The 20,790-nt window shown below is 36.8% G+C and overlaps 1 protein-coding gene and 1 long non-coding RNA gene across 6 annotated transcripts in view; one reads left to right on the plus strand and one right to left on the minus strand.

Annotated features, from left to right (window-relative positions):
- Positions 1–20,790, minus strand: part of LOC149926465 (protein tiptop-like) — a 201,443-nt gene that overhangs the window by 36,634 nt on the left and 144,019 nt on the right. Inside the window, exon 1 of one of the 4 annotated variants that reach the window (XM_090159373.1) lies at positions 12,670–12,775. The exons of 2 other annotated variants lie outside the window; for them this stretch is intronic. The gene's annotated coding sequence lies outside the window, so the exon portion shown is untranslated. Of the gene's footprint in view, positions 1–10,983; positions 11,419–12,669; positions 12,776–20,790 lie in introns of those variants that run through there. One more of the 4 variants, XM_090159372.1, reaches the window with a different exon arrangement.
- Positions 11,098–18,769, plus strand: LOC149926466 (uncharacterized). Of its 2 annotated transcripts, none has more exons than XR_016474086.1 (3): positions 11,098–11,544; positions 17,803–17,924; positions 18,038–18,769. It is a non-coding gene; the product is annotated as an uncharacterized LOC149926466 (long non-coding RNA). The 2 variants fall into 2 exon arrangements; XR_016474087.1 differs by lacking the exon at positions 11,098–11,544 and adding an exon at positions 17,263–17,338.

Raw genomic sequence — 20,790 nt, forward strand, 5'->3', positions numbered from 1 at the left:
AGCACAAACGTCTACCGCATTTACACTTCGATCAATATTATTTTATTTTCCATTCCTCCTTACTGGATCGCTCGCTGTAGACCTGGCATTGGGATGTCTAATATACCGTAATAGAACCCTCCTGTCTATGGTTAACAGTAGTTTCGGAAGTTTGTTTGCTTGGGGTACAAATTGGAATGAAACGGTAGCTACTTACAGTAGGGCGCTTAACATATTACGGCTGGGTTGCACTTATATTTATTATTACCATAATTAATTAATTGATAATATAATATAAATAACCATAATACATTTTAAAATAATTATAATCAGCTAGGCTAATACCACCTTAGGCCCAAGTCATCTAGCGACTTTTATTTCCTCTTAAATAATAATAATAATAATAATAATAATAATAATAATCAGCTAGGCTAATACCCAAGGCACCACCTTAGGCCTAAGTCATCATGCGACTTTTGAAGCCCTTAATTCAGGTGGCCGGGTTACAATGCGTAGGAGGGTCCAATTACAATTAATTGATAATAATTGAAATTAAAAGAATAATTTTATCTTTCAAATAAAAATAATTAATTCATAATATAATTTAAATAACGATAATACATTTCCTTTCCAATAACAATTAAATAATTGATAATCTTTTAATTAGAATAATTTTATGTTTTCAATAATAATTAATTGATAATATCATTTAAATAACGATAATACATTTTATCTTTCAAATAACAATTAATTAATTGATAATATCATTTAAATAACGATAATACTTTTTACCTGTCCATTAACAAATAATCGATAATAGAAATTAAATAACGATAATAAATTTGATCTTTCCATCGATTTTAAATGACCATTTCCCGTATGATTGACCAATATTTAGGCCCCTAAAAAATTTCCCAACGTCCGAATATTTACTATAGTGAAATCACACAAAAAAGGTAACACAGTATTCTATCAAAGAATCGTGGCACGATGTAACTACTCGAGTCTTTTCTCTCGGTGTATGCGGGAAAGGTAGTACGACAGGGGAGTCATATCGATTCCTCGAAACGGAGGGGGGGGGGGGTGTTAAAAACCGAGAAGAACAGGGGGGAACACGACGAGAATAAGAGAGAGCCGAGGAGATGTTGATGGAGCGAGGGAAGAGAAAACCACCCCGGTATTCTTGTTCGCGATACTCGGCCGAGCTTTGTTTACATTGCGGGCTGGATATTTGTGTATTCGCGCGCGGGAACTGCAGCCAGCTCGCTTATCACGTTGGAAGGCAGATCTATCTATCCCAACTCGAGTCGACCCCCGGACAGAGAATCGGAAATTTATGAAGTTTCCTGAGATTCGATTGATACCAGATTTACCTACGCACACACCCACGCAGGGTTGCCATAGTTTTTCCGGATTCAGATTCCATGACAATTCCAAGTATTCCCTGGCCGTTTCCGGAGATTTTCCCTGACTTATTTTCAGCCTAAATTTCGAAATACTGTATCCATATTTTTGTAACTGTTTCCTTATTTGCTAACAAAATAAGATTCCCTGACTTTTCAGATTCATTTCGAAATTCCCCGACTTTTCAGATTCATTTCGAAATTCCCCGACTTTTCAGATTCATTTCGAAATTCCCCGACTTTTCAGATTCATTTCGAAATTCCCCGACTTTTCAGATTCATTTCGAAATTCCCCGACTTTTCAGATCATTTCGAAATTCCCCGACTTTTTAGATCATTTCGAAATTCCCCGACTTTTTAGATCATTTCGAAATTAACCGACTTTTTAGATCATTTCGAAATTAACCGACTTTTTAGATCATTTCGAAATTCCCCGACTTTTTAGATCATTTCGAAATTCCCCGACTTTTTAGATCATTTCGAAATTCCCCGACTTTTCAGATCATTTCGAAATTCCCCGACTTTTCAGATCATTTCGAAATTCCCCGACTTTTCAGATCATTTCGAAATTCCCCGACTTTTCAGATCATTTCGAAATTCCCCGACTTTTCAGATCATTTCGAAATTCCCCCACTTTTCAGATCATTAGATTCATTTTCAGGTACTATGGCAATCCTGGCAGAGACCAATCTACTCCGAATTTTTAAGAGCGGAAAACAATTAGTACAGTTAAAGCTACAAGCCAAAATGGGGTAGTTCGGAAACCTCGAGTCTATGCCACTGCTTGGGGGGAAGGTTTCGAGTCCCGTAACGTTGCGAAGTTGCCACGGGATTCTGGGACTGGCTAATTCGAAATTTAAAAGGCGTTGAAATATTAATTCGAAGAAGTCTCTCGACGAATTTGTAGTATTTAAATATTTAAATTTTATAAACCGAATTAATGAATTATAAGGCTATTAACATTGTCCGACAAAGTTTATACTTTTCAAATTGGTTAACTATTAACCTAGACTAAATGTATTAATATAATAAGAATTGCTAATCTACGCCACGAAAACCAGGTTTATATTAAAATAAAAATATTTTAGAATGAAAAAAGTCGAAATGTCTTAACACAAATAGCAAACTTAGATTATTATAAAATAATTGAGCCCGGTACTAAAAAATATATAATAGCTGTCTATCCGGGAACAGACCGGGTTGCCAGCCTTTTAGATTCAAATTCCCTGACTTCTCAAGGTTTGTCCTAACCATTTGAAGTTTTTCCAAAATATTTTAAACCAAATTTTTAAAAAAATATTTTTTTTTCAAGTAAACCTTTACTATTTGCAACTAAAAATAAATTACCCGACTGTTTCTTAAACTTCCCCGACCTTTAATTTACTATTTTTTAAACTTCCCCGACCTTTAATTACTATTTCTTTAAAGTCCCCGACCTTTAATTACTATTTCTTTAAAGTCCCCGACCTTTAATTTACTATTTCTGAAACTTCCCCGACCTTTAATTTACCATTTCTTTAACTACCCCGACCTTAAATTTACTATTTCTGAAACTTCTCCGACCTTTAATTTACCATTTCTTTAACTACCCCGACCTTTAATTTACCATTTCTTAAACTTCCCCGACCTTTAATTTACCATTTCTTAAACTTCCCCGACCTTTAATTTACCATTTCTTAAACTACACCGACCTTTAATTTACCATTTCTTTAACTACACCGACGTTTAATTTTCTATTTCTTTAAATTCCCCGACCTTTAATTTACTATTTCTGAAAATTTACCGACTTTTTATTAATATTTCTTTAAAATTCCCCGACTTTTTTTTCAATTTCTTAATATTGCCTGACTTTTTTTTACTATTTATTAAAATTCCCCCATTTTTTTACTATTTCTTAAAACGATTTTCCAAATACTGTGGCAACATTGCTAAAGAAAACATTGTAACTTATCCGAATAAAAAGAAAAGTGACCCGTGAACTTTAGCGAATCGAGGTTGAAGACCTTAAAGGAAATGAGACCAAAAAAGGAATAATTATCAACGAATACGTCGAGACGCCGAAGATCGCTGCCAAGAAAGGTCAAGGTGCAAGACGCGTCTTATTAAAGGGAAAGAAAGTACAAAAAAATCCCCCCAGTGTAATAAATTAAGTCGTTTTGGCGCCTTAAATATCGCCAAAAAAACACGCCTTTACGCAGAAGGCGAGCCACCACGACTCAAACAATTATTGTTCCGTCAAAGGTACTAGGCGGAGTAAAGTCTGCGGGGAGGAATTCAAAATACGGAGAAGGTAATTTACGGCCTTCAAATTATACATTCTTTGTTTTCAATAAATAAAACTTTTGGGATAGAGAAAGAACACCCCGAAAAAAGGTGAGAGGAGTGAGGGGGGGAAGGGGTGAGAGGAGTGAGGGGGGGAAGGGGTGAGAGGAGTGAGGGGGGGAAGGGGTGCAAAGCGGTCCCATTGTTCCCACGCTGCAGAGCCGCCGAAAATGGCCCGAGCGAGGGGCGTGTTGGGACGGGGGAAGGAGGAAGGCGGAGATAAAAATGGCCATAAACTCGACAATAAATCACCGCTACGAATCCACGTCATTCCTAATTCCCAGCCCCCTCCGGCTCGCGGCCCCTCCCAATTCGCTCGCGCACCTAGACATTTCTGCTTTTCATCATGCATCTTTCAGAGCAGATGATCTACCTCTAATCGGCAAGGGATCGTACGTCACCTTCACTCGCAAAACCCTACGTTAAATAGTACGAAATTTAATCCGGATATTGCTTACAGTAGACGTGGGAAGCTATTTTTAACAGCTGATACCATAAAGTACTACAATTTGATCTTAGCCAATCGATGACGTAGTTTTATTATTAAATGAATATAAGTAATTAATTCGCGATTTAATTATTAAGGGTAGACGTATAGAGTTATTTTTTTACAGCTGAAACGATAAAGTACTACACTTTGATCTTAGTCAAACTATGATGAAGCTAGAAGCTTAATATTAAATTAAAACAAAACGTTTTTCGACGTCATACATTTAATATAAGTAATTAAGTCGCGATTTAATTATTAAGGGTAGACGTATTGAGTTGTTTTTTTTACAGCTGAAACGATAAAGTACTACACTTTGATCTTAGTCAAACTATGATGAAGCTAGAAGCTTAATATTAAATTAAAACAAAACGTTTTTCGACGTCATACATTTAATATAAGATATTAATTCGCGATTTAATTATTAAGGGTAGACGTATAGAGTTATTTTTTTACAGCTGATACGATAAAGTACTACACTTCGATCTTAATTATATGAATCTTACTATTAAATTAAAACAAAAATTGTTCGACGTCATATATTTAATATAAGATATTATCCAAGACTTATAATCTATATTTAATTCGCCCAGTTAATTATAGAAATCCATACACAACACGTGAAAAATAAATTTAAAAGAAAACCAAATATTTCAGAGTATTTTAACCCCTTAAGCGTTATAAAATCTTGAACCTTTGGATGCCATTGATTGTAATAAACGATTTACTTTCAATGAATAAAAATATCATTTAATAGCTTACTTATAACACTTAAACCAACTAATGAGAAAAATGTATACATTTCCCGATGCAATTTTCTCAGCGTATAAAACGAACTGATTTCCCTTCAGGGTAAGGCATTCGATAGTCGCTCTTGAAGGGCTGATAAAGACACATCACCTTCTCGCGGGAGACTATTATAACGCGCGCAAGTAGGGCCAGAGAGCGGGAACAGAATGATGAAGAAGATACCGAAAGATGAAGAAAAAAGGCAAAGAGAGCGAGAGAGGAACAAAGTGGAGAAATATAACGTAGCGCCCCCTTTTTCCTTAAAAGCATTAAACTCGAGAGGAGGAGGGAGCTCGCGTGAGAGGAGTCAATTTAATTGCCAATCGCCCTTCTGCCTTTCCGCTCTTATTTCGATTCCACCCCGCTCGATACAGTGTACACGTCAAAGCTGCCAAATCGATACCATTCGAATCATACCCAATTATAGAAATTGCCTTTTTTAAACATAAATTGTAAAAAGTATTAGTAGTTTTAAGCGTATATTATAAAAAATATTAATACTTTTAAGTATATATTGTAAAAAATATTAATACTTTTAAGTATACATTGTAAAATAATATTAGTACTTTTAAGTGTACATTGTAAAATAATATTAGTACTTTTAAGTGTACATTGTAAAATAATATTAGTACTTTTAAGTGTATATTGTAAAAGATATTAGTACTAAGTGTATATTGTAAAAATTATTAGTACTAAGTTTATATTGAAAAAAAATGAAAATATTAGTACTTTTAAATTTATATTGTAGAAAATAAAATATTAGTACTTTTAAATTTATATTGTATATAAAAAATTAAAATATTAGTACTTTTAAGTGTATGTTTGTTTAGAGTTGATTTTGAAATAATTTTTAGAGATAATTTGCATAGAAGAAGGCGGGTTTCCAGCTGGGCTGTCAAACCTACACGGCTTCACAGTTTGAGTGATAAAATTTTAATAACACAACGTGCTAATAGAAACTACAGGCAATATTATAAAAATTAAATTATTATTATATTATTAAATATTCACCGTATTCCAACGTGGATTTGTTTCAAAAGAAAACGGTGGTTAAGCGCCACCCAATAAACTACATTTTACTAAAATAAAACTTATTATTTCCCCTAATTATAGTAATAAAAGAGGGCTACAAACCAAGTAATAATACAACCCCGTAATAATACGTTTCAAAATGTGACAAGTTAAATCAATAGATTTAAAACTCCCGTTACCAACTTATTATATAGATAATTTAGGTAAGCCGGCAAATTAGAAAATTATATAGAAGACGAACGAAAATTAATTTCGCCCGAAGATATTTTTAATTAAAAACGTCACCTGAATCAAAAACAGGCCCGTTTCGTAATGACACGTAAGACGGGTAGGGAAAAAACGTGTAGAGGTATAAAAATAATGATAACTAAGTGGTATAGTAGTACAGAACGACAAGCGCCGAAAAGGACAAATATTAAAAAAAGAATAAAAAACCCCGAGCGAAATAGAGGCATTTTCCATTTTAGAAAATTGTTTTTATATCGTTCACATAATAGAGAGATAAAAATGGTCGGGCGTAGGTGGATATCCCTAGGAAGGCGAGAACGACGCAGACGGTACCGAATAATCAGCGTCGCCGGAGCTGTCAAGTGGAGGGGGAGGCACGCCGGAGGCTGGTAGGACCCCGTAAGAGGAAGCCCAAAGTTTCTGACATTGGCAGAACTTGTCAAAAATGAAACCCAACAGCAGGAAAAAAGCCGCTTTGCGCTCGATAGCGCCGTCTATCGGACTCTGTCGGTGACAGGAGAGGATGAGGAGGAAGAAACGGCAACACTGACGGGCGCCGAGCCAAGATGAAAGGCGGAGCCCCATCCCGCTAAACGCAACAATTCCCTATAAAATACCGCGCGTGTATAAGGTTATAATACAGCTATCCAAGGCGTCAGAAAAGGTTTGAAGCTTCGGCTGACAGGCTAGTCTTAAAGAATAGCCCCAAGATGGACTCTTTAACGTCTTTCTCTCCGGTTGGTCGTCGGGATGTTGGCCTGTCCCCCTGTCCTTTCTACCTCTAATGCCTTGAAAGGCTTCACGCTAAATTTCTTTTCATTATAATTTTTTTTTTGTTTCGGATCAAAGAGAATTCTGACACTGATAGAAATTACGTTTCCAGCCCCGGATATTCCAACGTTAAAGGGCAACGGGGGGAGGGGAATAAGTCATTTAAATAAGATCTACGTCAAACCGGAGGGGGGGGGAGGCAGCGCGGTGACAACGTGTCACATCTGCGGCCGCTTTTAAACAACCGAATTTCTGAAGTTTCCTGAACTGGCGTATAATGTTTCGTCATATTTCATTTTTTCGACAAAGAAAGTCGAAACGAACGGAGTTTTCGTACAGCCTATAATTCACAGACGGATACTGGAATCGAAAGAGTCAAATTTTAATGATTGTGCTTATTTTGTTGCCGAAATAGACCCAATGACGCGTTTCAAATTTCGTCAAGTTATAGTTCGATTATTTTTCGTCAAGTTATAGTTCGATTATTTTTCGTCAAGTTATAATTCGATTATTTTTCGTCAAGTTATAATTCGATTATTTTTCGTCAAGTTCTAATTCGATTATTTTTCGTCAAGTTCTAATTCGATTATTTTTCGTCAAGTTCTAATTCGATTATTTTTCGTCAAGTTCTAATTCGATTATTTTTCGTCAAGTTCTAATTCGATTATTTTTCGTCAAGTTCTAATTCGATTATTTTTCGTCAAGTTCTAATTCGATTATTTTTCGTCAAGTTCTAATTCGATTATTTTTCGTCAAGTTCTAATTCGATTATTTTTCGTCAAGTTCTAATTCGATTATTTTTCGTCAAGTTCTAATTCGATTATTTTTCGTCAAGTTATAATTCGATTATTTTTCGTCAAGTTATAATTCGATTATTTTTCGTCAAGTTATAATTCGATTATTTTTCGCCAAGTTATAATTCGATTATTTTTTCTTTAAAAATTATAATTGATTTTTTTATTTATAAATTATAATTCGTTTATTTTATAAATTATAATTCGATTATTCTATAAATTATAATTCGATTATTCTATAAATTATAATTCGATTATTTTATAAATTATAATTCGATTATTTTATAAATTATAATTCGATTATTTTATAAATTATAATTCGATTATTTTATAAATTATAATTCGATTATTTTATAAATTATAATTCGATTATTTTATAAATTATAATTCGATTATTTTATAAATTATAATTCGATTATTTTATAAATTATAATTCGATTATTTTATAAATTATAATTCGATTATTTTATAAATTATAATTCGATTATTTTATAAATTATAATTCGATTATTTTATAAATTATAATTCGATTATTTTATAAATTATAATTCGATTATTTTATAAATTATAATTCGATTATTTTATAAATTATAATTCGATTATTTTATAAATTATAATTCGATTATTTTATAAATTATAATTCGATTATTTTATAAATTATACTTCGATTATTTTATAAATTATACTTCGATTATTTTATAAATTATACTTCGATTATTTTATAAATTATACTTCGATTATTTCATAAATTATACTTCGATTATTTCATAAATTATACTTCGATTATTTTATAAATTATAATTCTATAATGGTGTACGATAATATATCTTCATTACATTATTCATTCCCGTAGTGTTAGTAACCAAATTAGCTAACTACATCAAAGTGCGTGACATATTTATTAATCTATCTTATCAAACAGAACTAGCTGTAAATTTAAATTGCAAACTGGTAAGGAGTCTCCGCGCTCTAGTCATTAAGAGAGAAAAAAAAGCAATGGATGAAAAAAAAATGCGAAAGGCTAATAAAAAAAAAGCTTTGGGAAAACGTTAAAAAATTTAATATAAAGAGACATAAGCGGAGGCAAATGATAACGAGCCTGCAGCCTCCGAATATTTGCTCGCAGCTAGAGAAAGAGAATGCCATATTCTCCCGGAAGAGAGAAGATACGCTTTTCCATTGACTTAGAAGACACCGAAGTGGAAGGCCAGAATAGGGTCTAGTCTGCTCCCTTTCGACGCGCCTTTGACTTAACTGTCGATTAGCCTAGTGTAGGGAAAAAAGCCCTAGCAAATTTTCACTACGTAAAAGAAATGAAAAGAGTGGGAGGGGGCGTAAAAAAATCAATGGCGTACGCCCCATTAGCCTATCTCGGTTTTTAGTTTAGCAATTTACGATTACAAGAGTGAGCTGCTTGTTACGCTTAACAAAAGGCTGCATGATTTCTGATAGGGTAGGAAAGGGTTATTTTTTGCTGATATCGTTGATGCCGATATTTAACATTTAAATCACACCCTCACGCGTAGAAGGAAATATTTAATATTATACAATGGAAAATATTTCATGTAAATTTAAAATTTATTTCAATGTTTTTCTATTTCACACCTATAGTAAAGTGGAATTCCAAAAATAGCAAAAATATTCTACAATAAGTGTTATAAATAATAATCAGCTAGGCTAATACCCAAGGCATCACCTTTAGGTGGGGCCTAAGTCACCAAGCGACTTTTGACGCCCTTAATTCAGGTGGCCGGGTTGCAATGCGTAGGCGACGAAGATAGTCAAGTTGGATGTTAAATCTCTTATTTACAAACTTAAATTAATCGATCTACATTACAGCTAACCCATGCCAAAGGCAAGTAAAGGCGAATTTTTAAAATCACGAGTTAGAAGTAAATGCTAGTATAAATGCACGCGCTATAATCAATGCGAACTGTTAAATTTCCTATTCCATAGAAACATTCCTCGATGAGATATACCAATAAATTAATTAATTAATACCATAAGAAGTTACGTAAATAAAAACTTAAATATATCGAATATTTAAAAATAGCGTTTACTATGGTTTGTCACGGGGACAGCCGATTAGAGATATTACACATTTCAATAAATTTCAATTTAACAAAAAAATGTGAACTTGATTAAGTTGTTTTTCAAATCAAAACGGACGAGAGGGGGATAACACCCATGTGACTCCTAAAATTTTATCAATTCTCCAGATTAGATTTTTTGATTTCTAAAACGCGTAAGACTATTAAATTACCCAATCATTAAAATTTCCCCATTTTACACACGTATCGAGGGGGGGGGGGCGTGAAAAGGTTTAAAAAAAATCCGTGGGTTTCGTCACTTTGTCTAATAAATTAAAACAAGTATTCGAAGGACTGTGGGTGTTCGAAATAACTCCCCAAAATACTCCGTAATAAAGGCTCGTATTTTAGGCTTAGCGAGATAAATCCTATTAACAGCTATGTTGTAAAATAATAAATAACCATATTATGTCTAGGCGAAGGGCTCACGGCCAGACGAAATTCAGCGTAAGAATATATTAATTATAAGTGACAGGTGATGTCCTAAAGAAGCGTTGGGCGTCGACGGATATTCCCCGAAATTTACACCGATCGTAGTCACCCGTTGTAAGTCATATTACCACGAAATCAAGCCCTTCTTAAGATTCTCCAACAGCTTGATTAGCATCAATTGACGCGTGGCAACAACGACCCGGGGTGAAAACCCAATGATTAGCTAATTCGGTTGCGAAAGAGGTAAGGGTATTTTTTGTTTTCACCAAAATAACATCGATTAGGTCCGTACGTCTATCAAAGGCATAATGTTGAAACGACGTCAATAGAGAAGGGAGATTTGAAATAGGTGATATACGAGCTAAGGAATTAGGGGTTCTAAATCACAGTCAAAAAAGGGAACGTTTTATCTACGTTCCGCGTCTCTTTCTCTACCTATTCGTATCGAATAAATGTTGAAAAAATGTTTAAGGCTCGCTTGATTGGGTTCTGATGTATGGTGGCTGACATGGCAAAAATAGGACGGGAGACTATCACTACACATCAATCACCCACGACACACGATGAAATCGGGGACGTAGCCTCGACGGTTGTTTAAAAAAAACGCGTATTTTTACCCAAAAACCATAAATTTGAGAAGCCAAACTCGTACTTACATGGCGTTAGTGATTAATAAACACGTCGCAGTTTCGGTAGATCGACGGAATCGGGATGAACTTCGACCCGAAAGTTCCGCGTTTACGTAAAAGCGTGGATGACAATTGGCTAGCGGCCGAGGCTTAACGAGTACGGTATCGTTCTTGTATTTAATCCCGGACTTCGGGAGGTAAACGCAGCGCGAGGTTTCCGCCGCGACTCGTTTTCTTCGGAGATCTGGTTCGGTTCGACGCGTGCTTCGCGAAGGGAGCCGTCCTAGGACGCGGACGATCCGTTCTGATCCGGCGACCGTGTAACACTGCGCCCAGACGAACTATTTTCTCCGATTCGTCGGCGCGTAGTTCTACCCCCGCGTCGAAGGGTGAGAAGGCTCCCCGGTCCGCGACGAGCGGGGGATGAGACAGAGAGGGCAATTCGGGGAAGGAAGCCGTACACACGCGCTAAATTCAACTTGATGGACTGCCGCGTCAGGGGCGTAGTTCTTATATTCTCTCCCTTCATTGCCAATTTCGCCAAAAATGAGCGCCGCTAAATCACAAATGGACATTTTTCTATTGATGGTAACTATACGGGATTTCAAATTCCATATCCTTTTGATTATAATTTTTCAAATTTTAATTTAATAATATTAAATTTTTTTCATAAAACATTTTTCTGTAGGGCGAAGAAGTAATAAAAATAGAAATGTACAACGGCGGCGTACGTGATTTTAATTTTATTAATTAAAATTTCTTTTATAGTGTACCGGTAATCGTTGTAAATTTTTATTTTTATTACTTAGTTTACACTAGTTAAGAGTATTGTTTACGTCAGAGGGGGGAGAAGCTTATCGTCCATGAGGGCAGGGTTGCCGAGAGCGGGCCCGGGCCCCCAAGAGAGGCGTTACTATTGAAGATAGCCATACTTTTTTCGGAGAGAAACCTGGTGTAAGTACACCTCGATTGTTCAAACCCGGGCCCTTAAGCTGCACGGGCCCCGGGTATTTGTATCGGATTCCCCCCTCTCTTATCGGGCCTGCATGAGAAGGAATTGGGAGCAAATAGAGGTCGGGGATGGTTAACCTTTATTCAATAGTTAAAGCTCTCAAAATTATTCGAAAAATGTTTTGATCAAGTAATTTATATTTCTGTATTATCCGATTAATTTTTTGATACATTTTCAAAACTAATCGGAAAACGACGTTTTTTTCGATAAAAAGCTAAAAATTTCCGTATAATACATGTTTTTTAATCATTTCCCGAAATATTAACCGATAATTTTCTTTGTTTACATTTTTTTATCGAAAAAATCAATTTAAACATGGATAATGATGAACCGTCCCCGACCTCTAGGAGCAAAGCTAGCAATCGTATCAACATAGTAATTATCCCGTAGTATCAGTAAATTACTGTTAAAACTAGTAGTCATTGCAATTTTGTAATTAAATTAGATAAATAAAAGTACCAAAAAATAGTTGAAATTATGGTGAAAAACTGTGATAAATTTGGGTAAATTACTATGCAAGTTTTGAAATCGGGTAAATTACTGTACAAAGGAAAAAAAATATTTTTTCAAACTATCTTAGAATATATTTATAATGACGAAATAATATCCAAGTTAATATTTCCCTAAATTGCTTTTCCAGTTTTGGGCCAAAAATCTTGTAGACAGTTAAACGAATAAGAGCTAATAAAACACCAAATTACCAGTTGTTTCACCTCCAACTGGCTTAGTAAATCATCGTAATTTACAAAGTCGTTAAAGCGAATTTAATTCTACGGATGATGTCCCTTATCAATGTAAGGCGTCAACCGACATACTTAATAACTAATTAAGTGAGAATGCGCATTAAATACGAAAACCCTTAAATATTAAAAATAGTAAGATGGCGGCAATGTAAGTGGTTTTAAAAATCGCGAAGATTTGAGGTGGTCTCCCTTTGAGGCTCTGACATATCGAACTTGAAGCGAGCCAAAATCGTGATGGCGGCGCTGTTTAGAATGAGAGGATAGAGCGAGAGACGTGCGCGGGGGGAACACGTCCGTCCGTAGCGACATCGTACGGTGGGTGCCGTAATTAAAGCAAGATTGATTACTAGGGTCGAGCTGTTTGTTTTCGGTTCCCAACAGCTGGTAGACGCGCTCTTCGTTGCTGCTGATTATGACAGCTATTTTGGCTAAACTCCATTACGAGCCTGTTCAGCGTGTTTCATCGTTTGAACCAATACGGAAATATCAGACGACCACGATACCTACAAGCTTCGCCAGTTACCCGATACTGTGAGCTAATTTATCATATCCTAACCGACTATTACACAAGTTCGCCACTGAAATTGTCTTGAAATAACGTCGAAATTTAGGAAGCGAAATTAGAAATAAACTATAGTTCATGATGGACGGATAACGTCAAATGTACATACGCAATATTACTTAGAAATAAACTATAGTTCATTAAAGTAAATGGACGGATTCGCCCAAGTTATTTGCCGATGGACGGATTAATCCAAGTTATTTGTCGATGTACCGATTCGTCGAAGTTGTTTGTCGATGGACGGATTCGTCGAAGTTATTTGTCGATGGACGGATTCGTCGATGGACAGATTCTGACGTCGAATTTACGCAATACTACTTAGAAATAAACTATAGTTCATACAAGTAAATTGGCGGATAATCGACTAATTATTTGTTGATGGACAGATTTTAGGGTCGAATGTACCCAATATTACTTAGAAATAAACTATTCGCGACCAAAAACTACCGCTACGCCTCCTTAAGTTCGCCATAGAAACCTAGATAGGTGGGGCCAAAGCAGGCGCTATTAGTTATTCCTCATCGTTATTAGGACAATTTTACTTTATAATAATGATACTTACAATTTAATATTATTTTTGCATCGTTTGCTTATATTTTGATAATTTTGTTTAAGAAAAAACGTTCTTATGACTTCTTAATTTGTCGTTAGCAGACGCTAGATCATAAGCGCTACCTCTGAGAAGCTAGCGCCGTTACGCCACCTAGACTCGTTGTGGTCACGAATAATTCATAAAATTAAACGGATGGTCGTTGGCAAATAATTTATCACTGTATTAATTAAAAATTAACTATTGTTCATAAAATTAAAAGAACAGATATTTGTATTAGGCCTAACGGCAATTTTTTGCGTCGACTCAAAAAAAAAGTATTAGGCCTAACGGGAATTTATTGCGTCGCCGCAACAAAAAAAGAATTAGGCCTAACGAGAATTTTTTGCGTCGACGATCACCGTCACGACGTTTCTTTCCCTAGGGAAAACCAGTCTTTATCGACGGCCGTATTCTAACGTCGAACATACGATAGATTAGTTAAATATTTCGTAAATAAACTATAGTTCATTTCCAGGGTATAGAGTATACGCGTGGATTCTCTTTTAAAGTTTCAAAAATGTATTCGGAAACCTTATTTTGACGGAGCATAAATATGGGTTGGCGTAAAAACAAGGGAAAGAGAGAGATAGGAGGAGAAACGATGGACGACTGGCGCTGCCATCTGTCTGCCGACGAATTTATATCTGACAGAAATGAGTCGAAAGGCCGCTTATGAAATGGGTCGACGGGATTCTATTCCAAACGGCGAAAACAACCAAGTTCTCCCCCCCAACTATAGTCGCCGCTCATCCCTAAAACCGTACATTTCGCCCGAAGCGCAGTCAACTTCTCAACTTCAACTTAACTGTCTTTTGAGTCTCGACCCGGACTATAGGTGAAGGGTGAACGCCAGAAAAGAGGGAAGAGTAATCCCGTACCAGCCCACCTCCCTTTGAGTATCGTCTCCCAAGCATTCACCGGTGGTAAAGTGGAGGTCGTGATTTATTGTCAGTCATTTCAACGACAGTTCCGACGTCACGTGACGCCGAAATATAGAGTGGAAACCCCCATCCCATCCTCCTACACTTTCCTTCCCGCCGCCCGAGCGCGCGCGGTCGCTGGCAAGGAGAGAAAAGGCGAAATGACTGCGGATAATGGTTCGAAACGGGCGGAGGGGAGTTAAAGGATTCTTCCCCCGAGCTATTACCCGCCCTAGTGTGCGCTGGGGCGCTCCCAGTCAGTGTCCCGAGCTCCGCGAAGAGATGTGGCCTGTCACCGAAGAGACACTTTTACGCCAATCTTTCCTTCTCTCTCTTCTCCGGCCGGGTTTACTTCCGGTTTTCATTGCGCGCGCTCGCTTCTGACGTTTGGAAATATTTCGCTGACGCCGCTGTCTTCCCGCGCTTCCAAAGAGCCTCGGCCCGCGCGGCTCTTGAAAAATGACTTCGGGAAATATCGAGCCTTTATACTCTCTTTCCTTTGATTTATTACCCCCGCGAAGAATCTTAAACAACACCTAAATAAAGTCGGGGAAACATTCCGGCATATTGGGTTACCGGTATAATACGCTCATTTCGGAGAACATTCCCACATCTTGCATTTACTAAATAGCGTAAAAGCTGGTTTTCACTAAGGCGATGCTGAACGACGACGCAAAAAATTCTCGTTAGGCCTAATATTTTTTGCGTCTATTTCTCACCGTCGAGGCGTTTTTGTACTGATCATAATTAGAAATCTTATTTCCCACTACCCATGGCGGTTAGATTTCCGTGATCTACGATCAGTACCGGATTTACTGAAGGTGGGGCCCTAGGCAGATTTTGGTGGGGCCTATATAAGGAAAGCATAAAAACGCAAAACTCGCGTATCCCGAAGCTGAGCTTATGCCACGAGAATAATGATTTTTCAAATAATTAAGTAACAAGCCTGATATGTTTTTCTCTTCAACCGAATCAGTGAAAAATCCATTGATTTCATCAGTGGTGGGGGCCCATAGGCCAGTGCCTAACAGGCCTAGTCCTTAATCCGGCACTGTCTACCATTAACAACTCTAGAAAACTCGTAGGGCGAACCACCAGGTGGCTCCCAAACGCTCTAAGCTCTAGCAGTAAACTCCTTCCCGCCCAAAACAATCAGGGGTACGTCAAGTTGATAAGATTTCTTGCAAGAAATTTAAGATTTCTTGTAATCTCACAAACTTGACGGTTTTTAAAACCGGAAGTAAGAGCGATTGACGTCAGAGATCTTACAAGATTAGTAAGATCACTTTAGAGGTAGTTTTAAATAAGAATTCAAGATGGCGTCGAATGGCGGTGAATAATTTAACATGGACCTCAAAGAATAATTTATAAATTTTAAGTTCCTGCCGAAGAATTTCAGAGAATTTTGAATGGTAAATATATCTTAATTGTTCTTCGAGGCTTTTATAATATGAAAGCAACATTTCGGCGTACTATTTATGAAATAGAATTTGATCATTTTGATGACAAGGCTTAATGAATTACTTTCTACATCCATGCTCTGACACAGCCGACATTTTGTTTGGGACTTCGCGATCTTTACAACTTGACGCAAAAATCGCGAAATCTTATAATAAGAATTTTTCTCGCTCGAACGTTTTTTATAATAAGGAAAATATCTTCTCCACTTGATGTACCCCTGATCAGCCATCATCAGCGCGGCATCTCATTGGTTCCCTAAATCGTACGTTCTCCGACGCGATTTGAACGCGCGCGAGTGACGTAATTTCCTCGACTACGGGTGTCGGGGGAAATTCGGACCTGATGCCCGCGAATCGTCATAAATAAATACTTCTTGAATGCAGGTCGACATTTCGAAACTTTTTGTAACATTTGTACGTCGTCTGCTATTACGGTCAATCCCGTTAAATAAGCAGACGACGTCAATTGAAAACCAGTTTCAACGAAATATCCCTTGAACGAGGCCATTTTTACGATAAACATCTAACGAATAAATTCCATAACATTCTCTGATTCCATTAAAACATCGACATTTTATCTGGAAGGTAATTTAATAACGACTATATCAAATTACGTCCGATTATTCGGCATAATAGAATCGACTTTAAAAATGGCCACTCCAATCGGCGGGCGGGGGGGTGGGGGCGCCTCCACTCGTCAAACTCGGGCGCGCGCGCGGGAAGAAGCCCGAGGAGTCGCTGACAAACCTGTCGTCAAGCACGAGCTAAGCCTTCCCCCCCCCCCCCCCGACACAAAGGCTAAACAAAGCGACACCCCCCCCTTTCATTTTTACTTCCCTAAATCGATGCTAGAGGTCGTGGGCGGCGGCGGCGGGAGGGAAGAGAACGGCGAGGGGGGCCACCATGTTTGCCTCCCCGTCATGTCATAAAAATGACTTGTTTATCGAGACGACGCGAAATAAGCCTTTATCCCGAGCAAATGATGAAATACACCTGCCCGTCTTCTATTTACAATCAAACAGCGCCACCGAGCGGCTATATACGGCGTCAGCTTCGTGTCGAGACACAATGGTTGGCAACGCGAAACGGACGGGTGCGTAAACAATTTTGGAGGGCTTTAGATAAATTTTATGATGATTAATTTCGGGAGAGAAGGCCCATTTTTCAAAATTTGAAAACTAGTCTCCGAGAATTAATACTATACGAAACAACAAGCACGGACTAGGTTGGATTAATAACGCGGCGCTCTCTGCCGAGATAAAAGAGAACTACGAGGATAAAAAAAATTCTAGTGGGGAATTGTTTGTTCAAAAGATTTACCTCGAGCGCTCTCCGGCCCCAAAATTTGCTTAAAACATTATCCTCGCTTCGAATAATATTAATAACAATAAAAAATATTGGGACAAAAAAAAACCTCCCAAAACCGCTAGTCAAAAAGAAATATTAGTAAACTATAAAAAGCTAGAGATTAAAAGAGGTGGTTTGAACGGAAACACGACTGATTGAGGGGTATAAAAATGACAATTTCTGAAATGGAAATCCTTATTTTTTTACTAGCTTTATCAGAAAGGAAATGGACTTAGATTGACGTCTAGAGGTAAATTACAATCCGTGTCCGATTTGGGGGTACTGACGGCAATTACTCCATCCATTTCCTGTAATCTACCTTCGTCCAAATGGTAAGAAATTTTCGGCACAACGCCACCTAGGTCGGAAATCCATATGGTAACAATGGGTTATACTGTTTGTAGAGTCCAAGTGCTAACAATTACACTTTCTTTCTCATCCCCAGGATGGCGCCATTTCGTCAAACTGTCACTGCAGTGATTTATGACAGTTAAAAGCGGTTATTTACAAAAAAAATATTCCCATCTACTATCTAGGCTATTTTAAAAAAAAGCAATTTAAAGTGTGAAGGTTGCCAATTAGGACAAAATCTAGCAGAAAATGCCGAAGTAGACTTAACGACTATAGGAGATTCGCGAAAGCTTTCCTCCATCAAGCGGGGAAAAACGTGAAAGCGTTTGTCGCTTTGCACAGAGGGAACACGGAACGAACAAAAACTTCATTTCGGGCATCGCTTTCTTTATCGCACTATTGGGAATGGGGGTGTAGGAGTGCCCCCTCTTCCAAATGTTCCGAAACCCCGAGCGCCTACTTTGCGAGCGCAGGAGGTGGGGCCGCCGTTATGAGCCATCCGAGATCCGCATCATTTCAGGATGGATGGACGGGGGAGACAGAGAGAGATGGCGCCTCTGTAGTCCATCACCTTCGAGGTATTCATCTGGCCACGCGCAAACTCCGCCTCTTCTTTGGTCATTAACTCAAGAGAGAGAGTAGGGTATCATACGCCGACAGTGTTGCCAGATGGACGGCTTTCCCGCCTGATTGCGCTTCCCTTAGAAGAAGTTGGGGGAAATGATTGGGTGAATACATTTTGTTGGCCTTGTTTAGGAAGATTTTAAATAAATTCATTCTCTCTCTTAGGCTGGATAAAATTTCTCGGATTTGTTTAGAGGGATTTAGATCAATTTTTTTAATAAATTCATTCACTCTCCTAAATTATTTAAAGTAACTTAAAATGTAGTTTTTAATTATTAATAACCATGCTAATAAAATCGTTTTATCTTTCTTATTTCTAGGTAAAAAATTACAATATTTTATATATCGTTACGTTAGTTTAAAAATATTGTAACTTGGATTATATTAAAGCTAGTTACCAATTTTTTGAAGTCGATTTAAAAAAAAAGTTTTTGTTATTGATATTTTCAAATTATTCTTCTTTATAAAAATCCATACTCCATATTTTTATTATTGAGCCAAATATTTATGAACATTTTTGGCTATTTTTAATAATATAATTTCAAACGGCAATCAACCTTTTAGGCTAGTTTTATTTAAATTAGAGCTGAGAGACGTGGCTTATTTCTGGCAACTCCGCATCCGCGAGAGCAAAAGCAAAATAAAATATTCCCAATATATAATCAACTTTTAGATTAATTCGGGTTTGACAAGCGACTATGAGCGAACGTAACTTGGCGTGAAATGGATAAAAATATACCCTATCAGTCAAAAGATAATAACCGCGGTTTTAAATACGACGCTCGTTTTTATCCTCATCGTAGAAAGATGAAATTACCTTACAACTTAAGCTTTGAAAAACAAGCCTTTTATATCATACTTAAAATAATTGTTTCTCGTGAAAAGTAAAAATGCAGCGACTACAAAAATACGCGAATGTTATTGATCATTAATTCTGTTCATTCCCGGGCCATCAATTTTGTAGGTTACGACGTGAAACTATCTATCAAAAATGCTTTCATTTCTAATTGTACGATTTCAAAATTTTTGGGGGTCCTGGAAAGTTATAATTGGTGTCAATTTGGTCCGTGGGCAGGTTAGTGACTTGTTCAAACTCGGGGGATTGGTAGACCTTCATGTAACTTGAAAAATCCTAAAGGGAATTTATTCAATGGGCAACGGTTTTACTATGGCAACGAAAAATGTTTTGACAACATGTAACGGATTTTACTCTCCCACACCTATATTAAAAATTGTTACGAACATAAAATGGAAATTTACACATCGAAAATAACATGGGATTTGGACCGATTCCAAGGGTCCCCCCCCCCCCTGTGAAAGATTTTAAAAAATTGACGAAAAAAAATCAAAATTGATCACATTTTGATCAATTTGAACCAAATGGGTGAAAACGAACCGATATGGCTTAAATAGGAAAAATTTCAATTTTATGTTGTCAAAAACATTTTTCGTTGCCATGACAAAACCGTTACCTATTGAATAAATTCCCTTTAGGATTTTTCAAGTTACATGAAGGTCTACCAATCCCCCGAGTTTGAACGAAATCGGTGTGTAACACCTCGGGTCGTCTCCTTGTTAGTGTATCTGTAAGCGCTAGTTGCCAAGGCGTTATGGCGTGTGAAATAACGAAATTACTGAAATTATACCAAGATAGATTAGCGAATCAAGAGTTCATTGTTAACGTTATAGTATCAGTTACCGAGATGTCTTTATTTTCAGGTTGAAATACTACACCTGAGAGACAGCGTCGTGATCTCATTTGAAATTTAATTTTATGAAAAGGTAGACTAATTTCTAGGGATTCAGTTTTATCTTTTCGTCGAGGAGATAATCATGAAGGTATTTAAGTGGTAGAGTTTAACTAGGGTTTTCAAAGAAGGCATTTAACTAGGGCAGGGTTGCCACAAAATTTTCAGATTCAAATTCCCTGACCATTTCCAAAAATTTTATTTAACCTTTATCAGAAGTTAATAAATTTAAATAGACTTATATTTCAGTAAAAAGGTTATTGCAATGTTGAAAAAAGTAGCTAAACTTGCAAGGAAATAAATGATAATCATAGAATTTGTCATAGATCTAGAGTAAAATTACCTTCAAAAAGTGACCAGAAATTGAATTCCCTGACTTTTCCCTGATTCTTAAAAATCCCTGTCCTTTCCCTGATTCTTAAAATTCCCTGACCTTTCCCTGATTCTTAAAATTCCCTGACCTTTCTCTGATTCT

The sequence above is a fragment of the Leiobunum rupestre genome, chromosome 9 (assembly GCF_980474605.1).
Source record: "Leiobunum rupestre chromosome 9, qqLeiRupe1.1.hap1, whole genome shotgun sequence".
Lineage (NCBI taxonomy): Eukaryota > Metazoa > Arthropoda > Arachnida > Opiliones > Sclerosomatidae > Leiobunum > Leiobunum rupestre.